Source organism: Protopterus annectens, chromosome 7.part0, assembly GCF_019279795.1.
Source record: "Protopterus annectens isolate FY-2018-M chromosome 7.part0, PAN1.0, whole genome shotgun sequence".
Taxonomy (NCBI): Eukaryota; Metazoa; Chordata; order Ceratodontiformes; family Protopteridae; genus Protopterus; species Protopterus annectens.
This window is the reverse complement of record NC_056739.1, coordinates 24,892,065-24,911,317: the sequence shown is the minus strand read 5'-3', so window position 1 is coordinate 24,911,317 and position 19,253 is coordinate 24,892,065. Positions and strand designations below refer to the sequence as shown.

The 19,253-nt window shown below is 44.5% G+C and overlaps 1 protein-coding gene across 1 annotated transcript in view; it reads right to left on the bottom strand.

Moving 5' to 3' along the window:
- The window catches only part of SYT6 (synaptotagmin 6), a 1,631,223-nt gene that overhangs the window by 1,469,531 nt on the left and 142,439 nt on the right, over positions 1-19,253 (bottom strand). The window lies entirely within an intron of this gene.

The following is a 19,253-nucleotide window of genomic DNA, read 5'->3' as shown; positions in this document are numbered from 1 at the left end:
AAATTAGAAAAAGGGGCCTCTGGCTGATCAGTAATGTCTGATTCATCTGCAGAATCATCAGAGGACACTGGCTCAGGGGGCTCTGCCCTAGGTCTCTTATCTGGGGGCTGAGAGGCCCTGTCTGGGTGAGGTTGAGATCCTCTAATTAAAGAAATCAAATCTTCTGCCAAGGTGAGCATTTGAGAACTGGAAGTGGGCCTGGTTGAGGGTGGTTTAACAGGCACTGATTTGGTAGACTTGGCTGATTTAGCCCTGGCGAAGGCCTTAATGGACATGGCTGCTGGAGGCCTAGCAGCACCATGTGCTGGGGTAGAGACATCCAGGGGAATGGTGTCTGATAAGTCAGTGGGTAAAGTTTCAGAGGCCGATTCAAGAATTGTAGCAGGGGCCTCAAGTGTAGAGATAGATTCGGCTGTACCTAGATCAGTTTTCTCGGTTTCGGCCGAAACCGAGACACTCGCGGTTTGTTTAAGCGTGGTTTCAGCCGAAACCGCGGACCGCGAGTGTCGGTCTTTTTCTTTGCGTTTTTTGGCAGAAAGTGTAGTCGGAGGTTCCGGCGACATAATGTAAGCAAAGTCAGAACCGAAAACTGTTCTGCAAACTCCGACCGACGCCTAAGCGTTCGTCGGTTGAAGGAAGCACAGGCGAACAGGCTGCTACGCCGTGGGCTGGGCCTAAACAAGGCAGACAGTAAGAATGGAAATCTTTATGAGGTATTTGTTTCCCACAGGTTAAACAATTATTAACTTTTTCTGACATCGGCTGAGGCAAGAAAGAGTCCCCAACGGGTAGTTAGCTTTAGAAGTCTTCGAAGTAGTATTCGGTAGAAAAAATCTCTGGATCCGACCGACCGCACTTGCTAACAGCTTCTGCTTGGCGCCACCGCAAGAAAGACTGAGGAAGATGGCGTCGGCTGATGCCTTTATACCCGAAGTCCAACAGAGATGACGTCGGATGAAGAGCGACATCAGCCGAAGCCGGACCCGGACTTTGGAATCCGGCCGACTGACGGGCTGCCTGACGACAGGACAACCCAGCTGTTATGACTGCAGATGCATCCATGAAGGACATCAGATAGCTGGTGCCAGAGCCATGGCCTGAAGTTAAACGCCAAAAAATGCATAGTCATACCCTTCGGGAAAAACAAGGTAACCCCAAGCTACCATATAGGTGGCAATCCACTAAGCACAGAAGAGGTTATCAGGGACCTGGGGACCCAGGTTGACAGTGGCCTTTCTTTTGACACTCACATTGCTAAAGTGGTTAGAAAGACCTTCTACATTGCCCACCTGATCATGAAGGGATTCACATCCAGATCTAGGGAGGTTATTGTTCCCCTGTACTCTTCACTTATCAGACCAATGATAGAGTACAATGCCCCATTCGGGATGTATCTCACCCGACATCTGCAGCAATTGAGAGACCCCAAAAGTTCCTCACCAAAAGGATAAAGGGACTCCAAAATCTGTCATATGCTGCCAGATTGAAGAAACTCCAGCTCTATTCAGTCGCATACCGTCTGCTTAGAGGTGACATGTGCCTGACATACAAGGCCATGTCCAACCCGCAATTAATGGACATGCTCCACCTCAAAAAATCCAAATCCACCAAAACCACTAGAGCAAGCGACTTAAACCTTAGCACGGATATAAATAGGACATGCTGGAGGGATAGATTTATCACTCAGAGACTCCCTATGCTGTGGAATAAAATCCCGGTCCATGTGAGGCAGAGCACCTCGCTGACCCTGTTCAAGAGAAATCTAGACCTGTGGATGGGAGATCGTAGGTTTACCCCGGGAATCATCTCTGTGTCACTGCTGGACAGAGGCACAACAAACTAATGGGCACAGTATTTTTTCATATAAGGGGTGGCGTAAGCCACAAAAATTTGGGCAAGCTTATAAATGCCTTAGGGCAGATAGCCTAGTATAAACCTATGAACCTATGATAGATTAACAGACATCATCAAGAGAATATAGGTATGTGGGGGGGGCAACATACTATAGATGTGAAAAAACACCCGTCTTGCACCTGCTTGTGACAACACAATTTCTAAAACTACTGTGTCCTAAAGTAAAGGAGGAGGAAATAAACAGAATAACGCAGTAGTCTAAACTGTGGTGGTAGTTGTGGAAACAGACTTGGAGAATGAAGAAACTGCGCCATTTGTAGCATCATACACCTCAAAAAAAAAAAAAGAAAGAAAATCGTGAGCTCTATCAAGAACAGCTATGAGATCAACAGATGCACATGAAGTGGAACATGTGATTTTAAATTCACTGGACCTAGGGGGAAGTAAACAGTCACAATCATGTATGTAGCTCCACATAACTAGAGAAGGAGGCGAAGCCACGGATATTAGAGATGCAGTCTAGTTTTGGACAGTCAGCAGTAGCCAAGCTACTGACAAAGTACAGTTGTGTACACTTACCATAAATGTAGATGTTAGAGTGTATTCACTGCTGTAGTCAACACATTTGGGTTATCTGTTTGCAGTAGTCCTCAGTCGGCCTGATTATCAAAGTCTTGGGTCCATCGTAGGTTGCTGTCTCATCTTCCATGACGTCAGCTAGTCAGGGGTATAAAGCATGCAGCCAATGCCATTTTATCAGTTCTTCTTGCACCAGATGTCAGGTGCCCCCATAATGGGAAGCAATTCTATACAAGGTTACACCTCCAACAAAAAGCAAATACACCAGAAAGCTTTAAGCATAGTGAACAAGAATAGAGTTATAGACAATAGAAGTTAGGGTCTGGAGGGAGGGTAACCAGGACCGCAACAGTGAATACACTCTAACATCTACATTTATGGTAAGTGTACACAACTGTATTATGTTCTTTGTGTTTAACTGCTGCAGTCATCATATTTGGGTAGATTCCCAAAGCTATATATGGGTGGAGGTAATTAGATAGCATTAGGACCAGCTATAAGGCCCTGCAAGACTGCAATGGCAAAGCCAGCTCTGGATTTAGAAAAAAATTGGCAAGTGGCAATGTTGCTGAAGGTATGTACAGAACTCCAGGTAGCAGCTTCTAGGTTGTCCCTGGTAGGGACACCTCTGAGAAAGGCTGTAGAGGTAGATGCAACCCTGGCTGAATGTGCTCTTATCCCCTTTGGGGTAGGTTTGCCATGATGCTTATAGCAGCAATGAATGCAATGGCCAATCCACATAGAAATGGTTTGTTTTGAAACAGCTTTCCCCTCTGCCCCTGCAGCAAATGCAACCAGTAGCTGTTCAGATTTCCTGAGAGGTGTAGTCCTGTCCAAATAAAATCTAAATTGTCTGTGCAGGTCAAATGAGTGCAGTATTCATTCCCCTTTGTTCTATGAATTAGAAAAGAAGGTTGGCAAATGAATGGACTGATTAACGGCCACACTGGATACCACATTGGGCATGAAGGAGGGATTGGTCCAGAGGGACACCCTGTCCTCATGAAAGATGATGAAAGGCTCCACAGCCATGAGGGCCTGTAATTCAGACACCCTTCCTGCTGAAGTGATGGCTAGAAGGAAGGCTGTTTACCAAGAAAGGAATTTCAAGTCTGCACTTGGAGCTGGCTCAAAGGGAGGTAGAGGGAGCTTTTCCAATACAAAGTTAAGGTCCCAGGCTGGAGTAGGGGCTCTCCTGGGTGGTCTTAAGGTTTTGTCCCCTCTGAGGAATTGCTTTAGCAGTGGATGAGAGAAGAGGGGTGATTCTGTATTGTAATGAGCTGAAATGGCTGAGGCATGAATTTTGATGGAGGAAAAGGAAAGGCCCTTGTGAATCATCTCAGGTAAGTATTGAAGAATCTGAGGTAAATTGGGTGCTGCTGTGCCCATCCCATGAGTTTGGCTCCAGGAACAGAATCTTTTCCAATTTTTCAGCATAGGATTTTCTAGTACTGGGCCTCCTTGCCTCCAGAATGACATCCATCACATGCTTACTGAGGGATGGGAATGGTGATATCAAGTAATTAGCCAGGCTGCCTAGTTCAGGGTTTGAAGCTGTGGGTGCAGAATCTGGCCCTCCTGCTGAGACAGCAGTGTAGGTATCTGAGGCAGGTGCCATGGTGCCAGCAGTGACACACTGCACAAGAGGGGTACCAGTGTTGGGGTGGCCAGTCTGGTGCAATCAGTATTGTCCTTGGTTTGTCCTGTTTGATCTTTAGTAGTACCTTGGAGAGGAGAGGCAGAGGTGGAAAGGCATAAACTGATGCATCCACTTTCCCAGCTGGTTTATGGGGAGTCCTTGTGCAGAAGTTGTCCAATTGGTAGTTCTGGGGGGAGGCAAATAGGTCTATCTCTAGGCTCCCCCATTTTTTCTCAACATGTTGAATATCTTTGGTTCCAGTTTCCACTCGTGTGGGTCCATGAGATTTCTGCTTAGGTCATCTGCCAGTGTATTTAGCTTTCATAGGTAGGTACTAGGCTATTGGCCCTAGGGCATATACAAGTCTAGCCAAACTGTACCCTGGCTTTTGCCAACCTGGCAGGAATTGAGGCTGTAGGTGCACTTGGTAGCTCGAGGCTGTGTTCCACAGAGCTATAGCTAGCCTCAGAGGGTATGAGTGGGTTCCCCCTGCTTATTTATGTATCACATAACAGTGGTGTTGTCCATCTTTACCAATAATTGTCCTGGAAGAATGTGGTCCTTGAAGGCTGTCAGAGCATACTGTACAGCTAACATTTCTTTTTGATTGATATGCAGGTGCATTTGATTTGGGTTCCATTTGCCCTGAATGCACTGCCCTGCCAAGTGAGCCCCCCATGCATAGTGTTAGGGTTTGGGCAGCAGGGGGTAGAGTGAATGGCAGTCCCTTGTTCTGGTGGCAGGCCTCTGCCCACCAAAGGAACTCTATCTGTAGACAAGTTATGATAGGAATCATTGATTATAGATTCTGAGAATGTTGACACCATAGGCTTTTTAGATACCATTGTAGTTTCCTTATATGCAGTCTTGCATATGGAATTAGTAGAATACAGGAGGCCATGAACCCCAGGGTTTGCAGAATTTTCCTTGCAGATAGCTGGGTCTTTGTGGCCAGTAGTTTGAAGTAAGCTATCAAATGAACTTTTTTCTCTGGCGTGAGATAGGCCATCTGGGAAGTTGTGTTCAAGCTTGCTCCCAGGAATACCATTTGTTGACAGGGTACAAGATGTGATTTATTTTCATTTATGGTGTACCCCAGAGAAGTTAGCAATTTCTTTACAAAAGCCAGATGATTTAATAGTATGTCCTGGCTTTCTGCCTGAATTAGACAATCGTCCAGGTATGGGTATATTTGAATATTTCTTTGCCTGCAAACTGCAATGACTGGAGCTAGGCACTTGAATACCCTGGATGCAGTAGATGAGCCAAAGGGCAGTGCAGAGAACTGGTAGTGCATGTAGCCTGCTCGGGAGCGTAGGTATCTTCTGCAAGATTCCCTTATTGGGATGTGGAGGTAGGCTTCCTTTAAATCCAGTGCTGCCAACCAGGCATCTTTGCCTAACATGGGAAGCAGCTGATGAAGGAGTTAGCATCTTGAATCTTGGGATTACCAAAATGCGTTTAGGATAGACAGATCCAGAATAAGATGCCAGGAATTGCTTTTTCTGGGCACCAGAAAAAGTCTCGAGTAGAAACCTTGTCCCCACACTCCTCTTCTGGAACACATTGAATAGCTCTGATGCTTAAAAGAGAGAGAACTTGCTTTTGAGCCTCTGCCCACTGATTTGGGGGTAGGTCTGGCCAGCCGTTTGGGGTTGGTAAGGAGTGAAAGTGGAATTGGTATCCTTGGGAAATTATATTTAAAACCCATTTGTCCTGGGTAGAGAGTTCCCATTTTTTTGCAACATGGGCAATCTTTCTCCCTAAAGGAACAGTCAGTTGAGCAGGGCTAGGAAGGTTTAACGTTAAGTGATTGAGACAGTTTACCATAGGGGGGGAGACTTACTACTTCCTACTTTGGAAGTGGGAGCCCCCCACTGTTTAGGCCTGTGAGTACCTTGGGACTGAAGCCTGGGTGCTCTACTGGTTCTGGGTTTGGACTGAGAAGGCCTGGAAGAGGCAGGAAAGGACCAGTTCTTAGTGGACCAGTGCCTACTAAATCTGTGAGGTTGTACTTGCAGGAAATCTTTAACAGTTTGCATAGATTTAGCTTTGTCCTCCATCTTTTTAAGTACTACTTCTGCTTTGTTGCCAAAAAGGCAGTCTTGGTTTAAGGGAGCATCCAGCAATTTTGCATCAACATGATCTGGCAGAGATTGCTCCTTAAGCCAAGCATGCCTTCTAAGTATAGACCCAGTGACAGCAGCCCTGCAAGATGCCTCTAATGAATCAAAACCACATTGCAAAGTACGTTTTCCAACTTGTTCAGCAGAATGCATTAAATACTGTAATTCTTTATTTTCAGCACAGTCAGGAATCAACATCATTTTCTGTTTAAGCAATCCAGTAATATGCTGCTGATATCTTAACATATGAAACTGGCAGTTTAAAGCCCTAATGGCTAAAGTAGCAGAAGTGTGTACCTTATTTCCGCATCTACCCAGTGCCCTGGAATCTATATCAAAGGGGGTAGGATTTTTGGCAGTAGTAGCCTTAATGCCCATGGGTCCCTGTGAAATGGTCTCAGGATCCGCAGTGGGATTTTTAAAGAGGAACTTGTGAGTGTCATGTACCCTGCAATACCGATCAGGTTTTCTGGGAGCAGGAGGTAAAGAGTCAGGGGCCAGGCAAGATTCCGAGAAGGCTTTACAGTACAGGAGGGATAGCTAAAGGCCTGTGTTGAGGCAAGAGTAAGAATTCCCCAAGCCTCTTTTTGGAGTCAAGAGTACTCCTGGCTTTCCCAGTGGAAATGCTCCCCAAGGGTATGCAAGGTTTCACCCAAGGAGAAATCCTCTGGAGGGGAAGCAGAGGGAATGGAGTCCTCTGCATCAGAATCATCACAGGGAGATAAGGGCAAATCCTGGTCATCAGAGAAAACAGAAATTTCAGAATCCTGATCAGAAGAATAAGAAGAAAAATCAGTCCAAGGACTCAGAGGGGGAAGGGTGGCTTCCCCTGATTAGAGTAACAAGGTCCTCAGCCATTCTTATCATTTGTTTTTTTAGGCATAGGGGCCTGACCATGTTGGTCTGGGCATCATTTTTTTAGGCATAGATAGAGTTTTAGGCCTAGAAGAAGAAGATGGTGTTGGTTTAATATGCAAGTCAGTAGGCCTGAATACACCCTGAGAAGCCGGTGCCTGCACAGCATCTCCGGACCTATCCAAGGTAGAGACATCCGCAGGTTCCACATTTGAAGAAGCATCTCGCAGCATACCGAATGGGTCTCAGTAGAGGCCTGCGAATCTGAAGTAGCGGGTAACAGGGTCTGCAAAAGTGACTCACTGAGTACTGGCGAACTGGCAACTAGCTTAGAAGCGTTGTCGGCAGCTTTGGACCTAAGCGGTCTGTCTCTGTCTTTATCTTTGTGTTTTTTTCGGAAAATCAGTAGTCGGGTGGCTTACCAAAATTAAATTTGATTAAATTGATTAAATAGGGCACAAAACTGACAGTGAGGTACGTCATGGTCTGGGCCTAGGCAATAAGGCAGAATGAATGGAAATCTTTATGAGGTATTTGCTTTCCACAAGAAATACAATTAACTTTTACTGACATCGGTTTAAAGCAAGAAAAAGTTTCCCCAATGGGGTACTTCGCTTAGTTGACTTTGGTTCTGAAACTCAAACGAAAATTTCAGGAGTCGGCCGACCGGCACTTGCAAACTGTTTCTGCTTCGGGCACCACACAGCAAGAAAGACTAATAAAATGGCATTGGCTGCATGCTTTATACCCCTGACTAGCTGACGTCATGGAAGAAGAGACAGCAACCGATGCAGGACCCAAGACTTTAATAATCAGGCCGACTGAGGGCTACTGCAAGCAGATAACCTAAATGTGATGACTGCAACAGTGAAACATGAAGAACATCAGAACTGACAAAATATGTGGACGGTGCAGTGGTTTGCATTATTGCCTCACAGCAAGGGGTTCTCCAGTTAGATTCACAGCTGGGTTGCCTTCTGTGCAGATTGTGCATGTCCTCCCTATGTTCATTTGGATTTCTTCCAGGTACTCCCATTTCTTCCCATATTCCAAAGACCTACATCTGGAGTGTTTCTCCCCAGGCCTCCTCTGAAAATTAGCTCTGTTCCAAGTCGGACTTTCCCAGTAAACAAATGTTAAATAAATACATGTGTACAAATCAGGGCATAATGATCCATGGGTAAGACTATGGGGGGTGGGGGGGTTGTGTACTGCTTTACAATTGTGCAGACCCTATTTCTGATGTATCTTTCACTGCATGGTTATTCAAAATATCTACAAAGAATACAGTTGTGGAAATTACTTTGCACATTCCCTTACAAGTAAACTGATATCTTACCGGATTAGCTTGTTTCTACTCATGATATCAGCCTAAGTTTCATCAGTCTTACATGACACCATCTGAGGGGGGCTGCAAGGTCACAGAAAAGTGCTATTCTCATGCAGTCATTCATAAGCCTGAGAAGACATTCTCAGATCCACAAGAGTTAAGTTTATTTTACTCTAATGATCATGTACACCTTCGCCAATGCCCACTCTAAGGTTTTACCCCCTTTCACACGCAGAGAGAAGCCAGTTAGTCCCAGGATAAGTTTTGAGTGTGTCCATCCAGTCATCCAGGATTATTTTGAATGAAGATATAGCATCACATTATTTAACCCCGTTTATTCCAGAGAAGATGGTGCTGCATGACGAATCTCTCTCTACTATGCTCAGTTTATCTGCTGAAGATGTTTTGGTTCTCTAGTTCAAGTATTAGCTAAGCTGTTGTCTTACGGAGATATAGGAGGTCAAAGACTAGTAAGCAAGGAACAGATCAACCCTCAGGAATCTATTGGATACAAATTACAGCAACAGAGCTTTCAGTCTTTCCTGATAACAGATGTTCTGCCAACAACCACAGATAAAACCAGTAATGTTAAAAAAACTAACACTGGCCAGTGAAACTGGATACAAAGTTTGATTAGCGCTTTTGTCTGTTAAGAAGTCAAGTGCAACAACAGACGAAAGCGCTAATCAAACTTTGTATCCAGTTTCACCGGCCAGTGTTCATTTTCTTTACATTACTGATAACGGATGTTCTTAATACTAGAGTTTTTGGGTCTATATCCCATAGTCGAAGGTACACAACTTCTAAACACCTAATGGTCGAACCATTATGTTCATAATTTCATAGTTTCATAGTATAGTACTAGGCTATCTGCCCTGGGGCATTTGTAAGCCTAGCCATAGTGATGTGGTTTTTGCCACCCCATGAAATGGTACAAAAAATGTACAGAATAAATTTAGAATACTGTGCCTCTGTCTAGTAGTGACACAATGAAGGTCCCCTTATAGAATAGAATTAGTTTACTGTGCCCCTGTCTAGCAGTGACACAGATGTGACCCCTGGGGTAAACTTACGATCTCCCATCCACTCATCAAGATTTCTCTTGAAGAGAGTCAGTGAGGGGCTCTGCCTAATACGAACTGGGATCTTGTTCCAAAGCATGGGAAGCCTCTGGGTTATGAATCTATCCCTCCAGCATGTCCTATTCATACTTGTGCCAAGGTTTAAGTCTTTAGCTCTCGTGGTCCTGATGGATTTGGATTTTTTGAGGTGGCGCATGTCCATCAGATCCTGATTGGACATGGCCTTGCACGTCAGGCAGAGATCACCTCTGAGCAGGCGGTATGCTACTGAATAGAGCTGAAGTTTCTTTAGTCTGGCAGAAAAAGACATATGTTGGAGACCCTTGATCTTCTTGGTGAGGTACTTTTGTGGTCTCTCCAGCTGTTGCAAATGCCGGGTGAGGTACATACCAAATGGGGCATTATACTCAATCATGGGTCTGATGAGGGAGGAATATAGGGGTACAATGACATCCTTGGATCTGGATGTGAATCCCTTCATGATGAGGTGTGCAAGGTAGAAAGTTTTTCTAACCACTTTGGCAACGTGGGTGTCAAATGAGAGGTTGCTGTCGACCTGGGTCCCTAGGTCTCAGATTACTTTTTCCGTACTCAGTGGGTTGCTGTCTATGTGATAATTTGTGGGTACTTTGTTTTTCCCAAAGGGGATGACTATACATTTTTTGGCATTTAGTTTAAGGCCATGACTCCGGCACCAGTTGTCCGTTTCTGTGAGGCCTTTTTGTAGGATGTGTGTGTCTGCTGGTGTATCGACTATGGCACCGAGTTTGCAGTCATCTGTGAACTTTGTCAGCCACAGCCCTCCCATGTTTGCTTTAACATCTGAGAAATAAATGCCGAACAAGAGGGGTCCCAGGACAGATCCCTGTGGGACACCACTTGTGACTGGCTTTGAGTCCAACATTGCTCCAGCGATTTTAACTTTATGGGTTCTGTCCTTTAGCCAGTTTGCAACCCATCTAGTGACATAAGGGTTTACTTTTAAGCTGTTGAGCTCATCTATGATGCCTGAGTGGGGTATTGTGTCGAAGGCCTTAGCCAAGTCCAGGTATGCTGTATGGACTGCTTTGCCCTCATCAATGGCTCTAGTGACTGTTTCGAAAAAGTCAACCAGGTTTAAAAGGCAGGATCTGCCCTTTACAAAGCCAAACTGGGTGGGGTCAAGTGTCTGTAGGTCCCCTATGTCTCTGTTTATGAGTTCCATAATGATTCTTTCCATAGCTTTGCAGACCAGGCTGGTTAAGCTTATGGGCGGTAGTTTCCAGGGTCTGTAGAGGCACCCCTTGTGGAGTGGGACCACTGTTGCTGCACGCCAGTGTTCAGGTACATATCCCAAGTAAGGCTAAGGTTAAATAGCATTTTTATGTGTGGGTTTAGCTCCTCTTGAGTTCACGTAACACGCAACCCGGGATACCGCCAGGTCCCATTGATGCTGTGTTTTTGCTTTGTTTAGGGCGGTTCTCACTTGGACATCTGAGATGACAGGGAGATTACATTCAGCTGGGATAAGTATTTCTTCTTTTGGGGTGAAGGAGGGAGAAATTTGCACTGAACCTGTCAGCCAGAATGTTGGCAATATCTGTGGGTTCAGTGTATTTTTTGTTGTTGTGAACCAACTCTGAGCATATCTGAGGGTTTCCGCCCAGGTTTCTAACATAGCTGAAGAAGGCTTTGTGGTTATCTTTAGTGTCCTTAGCGATTTTTCTCTCAAAGTTGGCCTTGGATGTTTTTATGAGAGAACGTAGTTTTCTGCTAATGTTGATCAGAGATGTCTTCCCTTCATGGGATTTTGCTCTGACGTGCAGTAGCTTCCTTCTTTTGTTATACAATTTGTTTATGGCTGAGGTCCACCAGACAGGACGCTTACCTTTGCTTAGCCAGGTAATATAACTTCGACTACCTAAAAAAAAAAAAAAAATAAAAAAAAAAAAACCCCGCAACGGACAACAAAATAAACTGTTGTAAGCAGGGGGGGCAAGCCACCCTGCACCTCCCCCAGCTACTTAAATACACCAACTCCTAGATCGCACCACATTGAAGTGAATGGAAATCTCCACCTATGGAGATTTCCATTCACACGCTCGAACCTTTACAAATTCAAACATATGGTCTCGACCATATGTGGCTTGAATTTGTAAAAGTTCGATGACGTGATAGGAACCCAAGATTTTTGTTAGCAACCTCTGGGGCTTTTCAAATTTTCAAAGATGTCACACAATATACTGAATGGAGTTTTTGTACTCTGTAATTGGTCTAATCAGTCTTGAATACAATGGGGCAATACATCTTTGGATCCAGAGCAAATACCTTTGGCTAATAGTTGTGTCAAGTGGAAGAGACAATTGCCATGTGTTATCAAAGAAGAGGGGAACTACAACCCAAGTGCCCAAGTCCGTGAGCACCTTTTGTTCTGCAAGGGTGTATGATCTATGCCAAACATTGATGGCAACCTGCTGCTTTCCTAAAGGGATAGTATTAGACTTGTTAGCATTTAATTTAAGCCCATTTTTGTTATATACCAGGTATTAACAAAGTAGTCCCAGTTTACAGTCATCCTTTGCTTAGCCAGGAGCTCTAGTGATCACGTTTGAAATCAGAGAAGCAGATGTCAAACAGGACCTAACACAGACACCTGGGCACTCCACTGGTTAACTTACAACCAAGTTCTTTCTGTGCAAGGATCTGTATTTAAATACGATAGTTTCCATACATTTCTAGCAGAAGATAAGGTACTGAATGCTTTGGCCATATCAAAAGCTGTATGAACAGCATTACCATTTCCGACAGCTAGTGCAACAGTCTTGAAGGGATTAAAAGGTTTAACAGGCAACATACTCCTTTAATGAAGCCAATTTGTTGGGGTCAAGCCTAATGAGGTTCTTAATATCACAATTAATAAGACTTGTTATGATATGCTGCATAGTTTTACAGATCAGTCTTATGAGGCTGGTTGGTCTGCAATTCCTAGGATCAGTTGTACGACCATCCTTGTAGAGATGGACCACCATATACAATACAGAAGGACTTGGATATATAGCCTCTGACTAAATGGTTTAAGAACAGGTTTGGCGAGATCCTGCTCGTCACAATTTAATAAGTGCTTAGGTATGTTATCTGGACCCACAGAGGAAGTGTTTTGGTTTTAGATAACACCTAAATAACATGTTCTTTACTAGGGATGGGGGTAAGGGAACCTGAACAAGTGGTATGGGAATAGTTATTTTCCAGAGTGAAGTTTGCACAGAACATGTTTGCCAATATATTTACAATACCATTGTATCATTTCGCTGGAGTAGGACCCTTTAAGGAAAAGTTTAGAGCAATATTAAGTGCTATTTCTTAGTTTGCTAATGTAGCTAAAAAAAGATTTGTGGTATTCTTTATGCGAATGCTTAGCTCCATTTATGGGTTGACAATCCTTATAATGCCTCTCATTTTCTTGCCAACTTTTTTTATATTATAATCATTCTGGAAGTTATCACCTTACAGTACATTTTATCCCCTTGTCATAAAAGTTTGTTCTATTTGGCAGGGGTCTGAATTTCCCCATTGCACCCTGTGAGAGATGCACTTATATAGCCAAACTAGAAGTGAAGCCCTCTTCACCCAAGACTGGACTAGACAGTCAAGAGGAGAGGGTAAACACTTGCACCACACCACACATCATAGTCCCTCAAAACCTACACCACCAAAACACACACAGAAACACACAACACACACCTACATTTGCGGAGGCTCTCAAAAATCTGCCCAAGCAACAGGGACCTCCAAAGCAGAGACGCAAGCAATCTCCACCCCTCAACACAACCCAAATGACACATAGCCCACAAACTTAGTGTGTCACTCAACCACAGCCCATAAGGCATAACAACATACCAAACACTCTAGTCATAGGTGACTCTATAATCAGGCACACTGATGTTCCACTCACCAGGCTAAACAAGGAGAAAGTTACTCTCAGCTGCCTGTCTGGTGCCAGGATCCGCCACATAATGCATGCACTCTGGTCACTCCACAAAAAGTACAAATATGACTCTGTCATTGTCCATGCTGGTGTAAATGACCCGAGATATACCTCCCTGGACTACATGAAAAGGGACATGGAGGAGCTGTCCGATCTTGTAGCCCAGGCAGGTATGACCCGAGCCCGGAGTAGCATCTTGCTATCGCCCAGAATGATACCGCAGTACAAGGACAAAATGATTGACTTCAACAATTGGCTAAGCTTCAGGTGTCACTCTAAGGGGATCCAGTATCTGTCTGCCTGGGATGACATGATCAGCAAACCACGATGCTTTGCCAGAGATGGCCTGCACCTGGATTCTGGATACTGGCTAAGCCTCTTGCCACCCCATAGTACCTTTTTAGGCAAGGTTCAAATGACAAACTCACCTGTAACAGGTACAAGCAAGCAAAATCTGAGGGTAATGCTACTCAATGCTAGAAGTTTAAACCTCAAAATGTACACGCTTGAGGCACTCCTTAAAATGGAGAACATCGACATCTGTGCAGTGACAGAGACCTGGTTCAAGGTTCCAGAGAGCACCACTGCAATACCAGGCTATAATTCATACCACACCTTTCGGCCACCTAACCTGGACCGAAACACTAAAGGCGAAGTAGTGTCCATATTCATTAAGGATATCCACACTTCCAGGCTAGTTGCTCAGCATAATGCATCCAAGATTATCCAAGTGCAACTAACTCTGGGCAAGACCGCAATCCAAATTGTAGCTTGCCACAGATCCCCCACCATGCCCCAGGATTCCCACTCCTCGTTTCTTGATGCACTGGAAAATATTAGAGTACAACCCAACACCCTAATAATGGATGATTTCAACAACCCCACCATTAACTGGGAAATCTACTCATGTACCAACTCTTTTGTTCAACGTTTCCTGGAATTCATAAATTCCAATGCCTTGGATCAACTTATCCACACCCCCACCAGGGGCAGCAATATCCTAGACCTGGTCATTACCAACATGGGCAACCAGTGTTCCACACCAGAGGTCAGTTCCTCATTGGTCAGATCAGACCACAAGCTAATCACCCTAGACATCCACATCCCGCCCCCATTAGGGAAACTACCATAAAAAAAAATTCTCCAAAGCCAACTTCATGCTTCCCAAGACAGAAGTGACAAACTTCACGACACCCACACAGACTGACAATAGAGGTACGACTGCCAAATCCTACACAAATGCACTTTATAAGCACTTACACGAGTGCATGGATTGTGTAATCCCTAATAGAACCAAGATGCTATCCTCAAAAAAAAAAAAAAAAAAGGACGCCAATCTGGTGGTCTCCTGCCATAAACAAACTCTTTTGCAACAGAGTAAAATCCCATGATTGGAGGAACTCCCTGGTCAGCCTCAGTAAAAAGCTGAGATCCCTCATAAAATCCTCCAAAACTAGTTATGAAAACAAAATCACCACCGATTCTAAAGACAACCACAAAGCATTCCATAGCTATGTCAAGAATCTCAATGGCGACACTCGGATCTGCCGAGTTACAGCACAATGGCACTAAATATACAGAACCAACTGATATTGCCAATATCCTGGCAGATAGGTTCAGTGCTAACTTTACCCCCTCTCTCACCCCCTAAACTTTACCCCCCTCTCACCCCCTAAACTTTACCCCCCCTCACTCCCTAAACTCACCCCCTAAAAGGACCCAGATCTATACTGCAAGAGTGCAAAGTTTCTGTAATCATGGCTGCACAGTTAACCACACACTCCAAAGCCAAGAACACAGCATCCATGGGGCCGGACAACATCCCAGGCTGCGTTCTACAAACACTACAGACTGAACGGGCACCCCACCTAAATACCATGTTCAATCATAGCCTCACCTCAGGCTTTGTGCCCACTGAATGGTGCACAGTGACGGTTATCCCACTCCACAAAGGAGGAGCCACCATGGACCCCGGGAACTACTGCTCCATTAGCCTGATGAGCCTCGTCTGCAAGGCTATGGAACGTATCATCATGGAACTTATAAACAACGACATTGGTAATCTCCAAACTCATGACCCCACTCAATTCGGGTTTGTAAAAAGGCAGATCATGTCTCCTAAACCTGATCGACGACTTTGAAGCGGTCACCAATGCCGTAAATGAGGGTAAGGTGGCTCACACAGCCTATCTCGATCTCGCCAAGGCTCGACACCATCCCCCACTCTGGAATTCTAGATAAACTCACTAAACTAGGTATAAATCCCTGGGCCACAAAATTGGTTTGCCAACTGGCTCACTGACAGAACCCACACTGAAGCTAGCCGACTCCAAATCCAACTTCAGACCAGTGGCAAGTGGAGTACCACAGGGTTCAGTCCTGGGTCCTCTCCTGTTTGGTATCTACTTCTCAGAAGTGCAGGCTAACACAGAAGGTGTTTGGCTAAAGAAGTTCACAGATGACTGCAAACTAGGAGCCATAATCAAAACTCCTAATGATGTGGACATCCTACAAAAGGCCCTCACCGAGACAGATGTCTGGTGTCAAAGCCATGGCCTCAAGCTCAATGCCAAAGTGCATAGTCATCCCTTTTGATAAAAACTCTGTACCCATGAACTGCCACATAGGCAGTAGTCTACTTAACACTGAAAGTGTGATAAGAGACCTTGGGACACAGGTGGACAGTAGTCTCTCCTTTGATAATCACATGGCACACCATCACAAAAGGTTTCTCATCCAGGAAAAAAAAGAGAGATCACTGTTCCCCTCTACTCGTCACTCATTAGACCCATTATAGAGTACAACACACCTTTTGGTATGTACCTCACAAGACATCTACAACTACAAAGGCGGCAGAAATACCTCTCAAAGAGGATTACCAGCCTCAAACATATGCCCTATGCAGAGTCTCAAAAAACTCCAGCTTTACTCCGTCGCATATCACCTACTCAGAGGCGATCTCTACCTAACATACAAAGCTATGTCAAACCCAGAGCTGTTGGACATGTTCCACAAAGAAATCCCAATCCCTCCAAGCTACATGCTCTAGGGACCTAAACCTGGTCACCACAATAAACAGAACATGCCGGAGGGATAGATTCCAGTCCCAGAGACTTCCCATACTGTGAAACAAACTACCTATCTATATCAAACAAAGCTCCTCATTAGCACTCAAGAAAAATCTTGATGATTGGATGGGAGATAGGAAATTCAGCCCGGGATCACTTCTGTCGCTCTGCTTGACAGGGGCATAGGAAAATTATTTTCTTGGGTGGCGAAAGCTAGGGTACCTTTTTGGCTAGGCTTATATAGGCCCTAGGGCCAATAGCCTAGTACCTACCTATGAACTAATGCCGTTCAAGTATTTTTTTTTTCTTGTTATAAAGTTTATAGGTTCATAGGTGTTGTACTAATCTAATGGCCCTGGGGCCTTTACAAGCCTAGCCATAGGATTACCCTGGAATATTGCCACCCAACCTTTGTTCCCAGTGCGTCTGTCGAGTAGAGCCACTGGTGATATTCCGGGGTGAATTTTCCGTTTCCCATCCACTCATCAAGATTTCTCTTGAAGAGAGTCAGTGAGGTGCTCTGCTTTACATGTATGGAAAGTCTATTCCATAGCATGGGCAGTCTCTGGGTTATGAACCTGTCCCTCTAGCATGTTCCGTTAATTGTGGTAATGAGGTTGAGGTCTCTGGAGTGTGTGGTGCAGATGGATTGGGATTTCTTTAGATGTAGCATTTCTAACAGAGCTGGGTCAGACATGGCTATGTAAGTCATGCAAAGATTGCCTCTAAGTAGGCAATATGAGACAGAGAATAGTTGGAGTTTTTTTGAATCTGTCCATATAGGACAAGCATTTAAGGCCTAGGATCCTCTTTGTGAGGTACTTTTGCGGCCTCTCCAGTTGTTGCAGGCGTCTAGCTGACTCTGGGGGTGGGGTGGGAGGCTGAATTTCCCCATTACATTTCACTGTAATTGGAACGGTTAGCTTCACACATTCATCTTAAGTGAGCATAAAAGTCCTTAGTGAAGCTAGCTGCTGTGTCGGTGTCAACAGTAGTAATATCATGTATACATTTACAGATTTCATCACGTAATTGTATAATGTTTGCCCTTCTGAAGTCCTTAAATAGGGATTGTTGGTTACAGGGTGATGGTGGTTTTGTGAGTAAATATCACAAGTTTGTGGTCCAACTTAACTGGGGGAAGGACAGAAATGGGTGTAACAGATGAAGGCAGTATTAGTGAAGACTACATCCAGAATATTTTGGCTTTTAGTGAGCTTGCCATTTGGTTCAGAGAATTCCAAATTACCATAACCAGAAATCGTTGGTCATACTCTAAGTTAAGAGGCATAGCCGCTCCAGTATATGGCTAGGTAGTTAAAGTCAGCTTATAGGAATTTCATCTAAAACTTCGGGAATCTAGCATTCTCATCTGGAGACATGGAGGGGGTTCTGTAAAATCCTACCAGCTAGCAGCTTGCCTTGCAAAATCAAGGTATGGAGGAAAGCTTTCTTTACATTTGCCCAGTCTCTAACTTTACAGCCCTGCTTAATTTTGGAGGTGTGCACTATTAACTACTCATAGACATTAACAAGAACTTTTAAAGTGCACCTACTTAAAGGCATATGTGGCTATGGTCCCTCAGATCATTTGCCTAGTACTGTTCCTGTGTACACATACATGTTCCAGATGCAGGAGTGCCATAATATCAGGCAACTTGTTCAAGACTCGTGGCATGGAGAAGGGCCCATCTCATTGTTTTCCATTGGAAGGTTTGAAGAATTTCTGATGGGATGTTCATTGCAGGAACTCTGCCTAAAAGAAGGCACTGTGGGGACAAGACAGGGCTTTTGCCAGTATGCAGAAAGCCTTAAATGGAGATGCAGGCCATCTCTAAATCAGTCATCTCATCCAATGCTGCTACATGCTGAATCCTCCAGAATGTCATCAGCTATTAAGCCAATTTTTAAAACCAGTTATCTTCTGTTCTTACCTAGGCATCACTCTTTGTGAAGAAAGAATTCAGCACCAGACCAGATTCCTACCTGGATTTGGCACATGCTTACAGTGTTCTGTCATGTCCCTTTGCATGTCCCTCAGGGTTTTGCCCTCCAGGTCATTCACTCCCACAAGGTCCACTATCATGTTCTAGTCAAACTTGCTTCAGGAAAGGATCCAGAGGGCCTTTGTAATGTCTCTGATTCTGGCAACTGAAAGGCAGCTGACAGTAACCATTTCATTCACCAGCATGGAGAGTGGGGGATCAGTATGCCTAACAGCCAAGTTACCCATTACTAATTCTTATTAGATACTAGTTTAGCTTTACTTGACTGGGAGCAACTATACTATTGATAACTTGTTGCAGTAGGTAAACATGGAGTTGGTGGGTTGAGGGACTTCTGCTGAGACCTGAACTTACAATTTCTAGGAGGCTTTGGTAGGATCTTGTAAAGCCGTGAGCACATGACATTTTAGTGTGTTCTGTTTGAAAAAGTGTTAGTGGTGGAGAAGGTGTGCCTGTGTGATGCTAACTTTGTATTAATGTTTTGTGAGATGGATGCCTCCATATTAACCAAGTCCATTATCAATGAACATGGAGGCAGTTAATGCACTGACTTAGGATGCCAAGAGCCTGGAGGCTGGTGACAGAAGGGTGAGAGGTCTGTTGTCCTTCCATATTGTCCAGAACTCTAAGTGTTGCCTTGCTAAGTGCACAAGGAAGCTGTTACCCAGGTAACTGGTACCTACAAAGTGCATACAGCGTACTGATGCTCTGTGCACAGCTAGAAGATGACCAAGCCAAGCACGAGCCAAA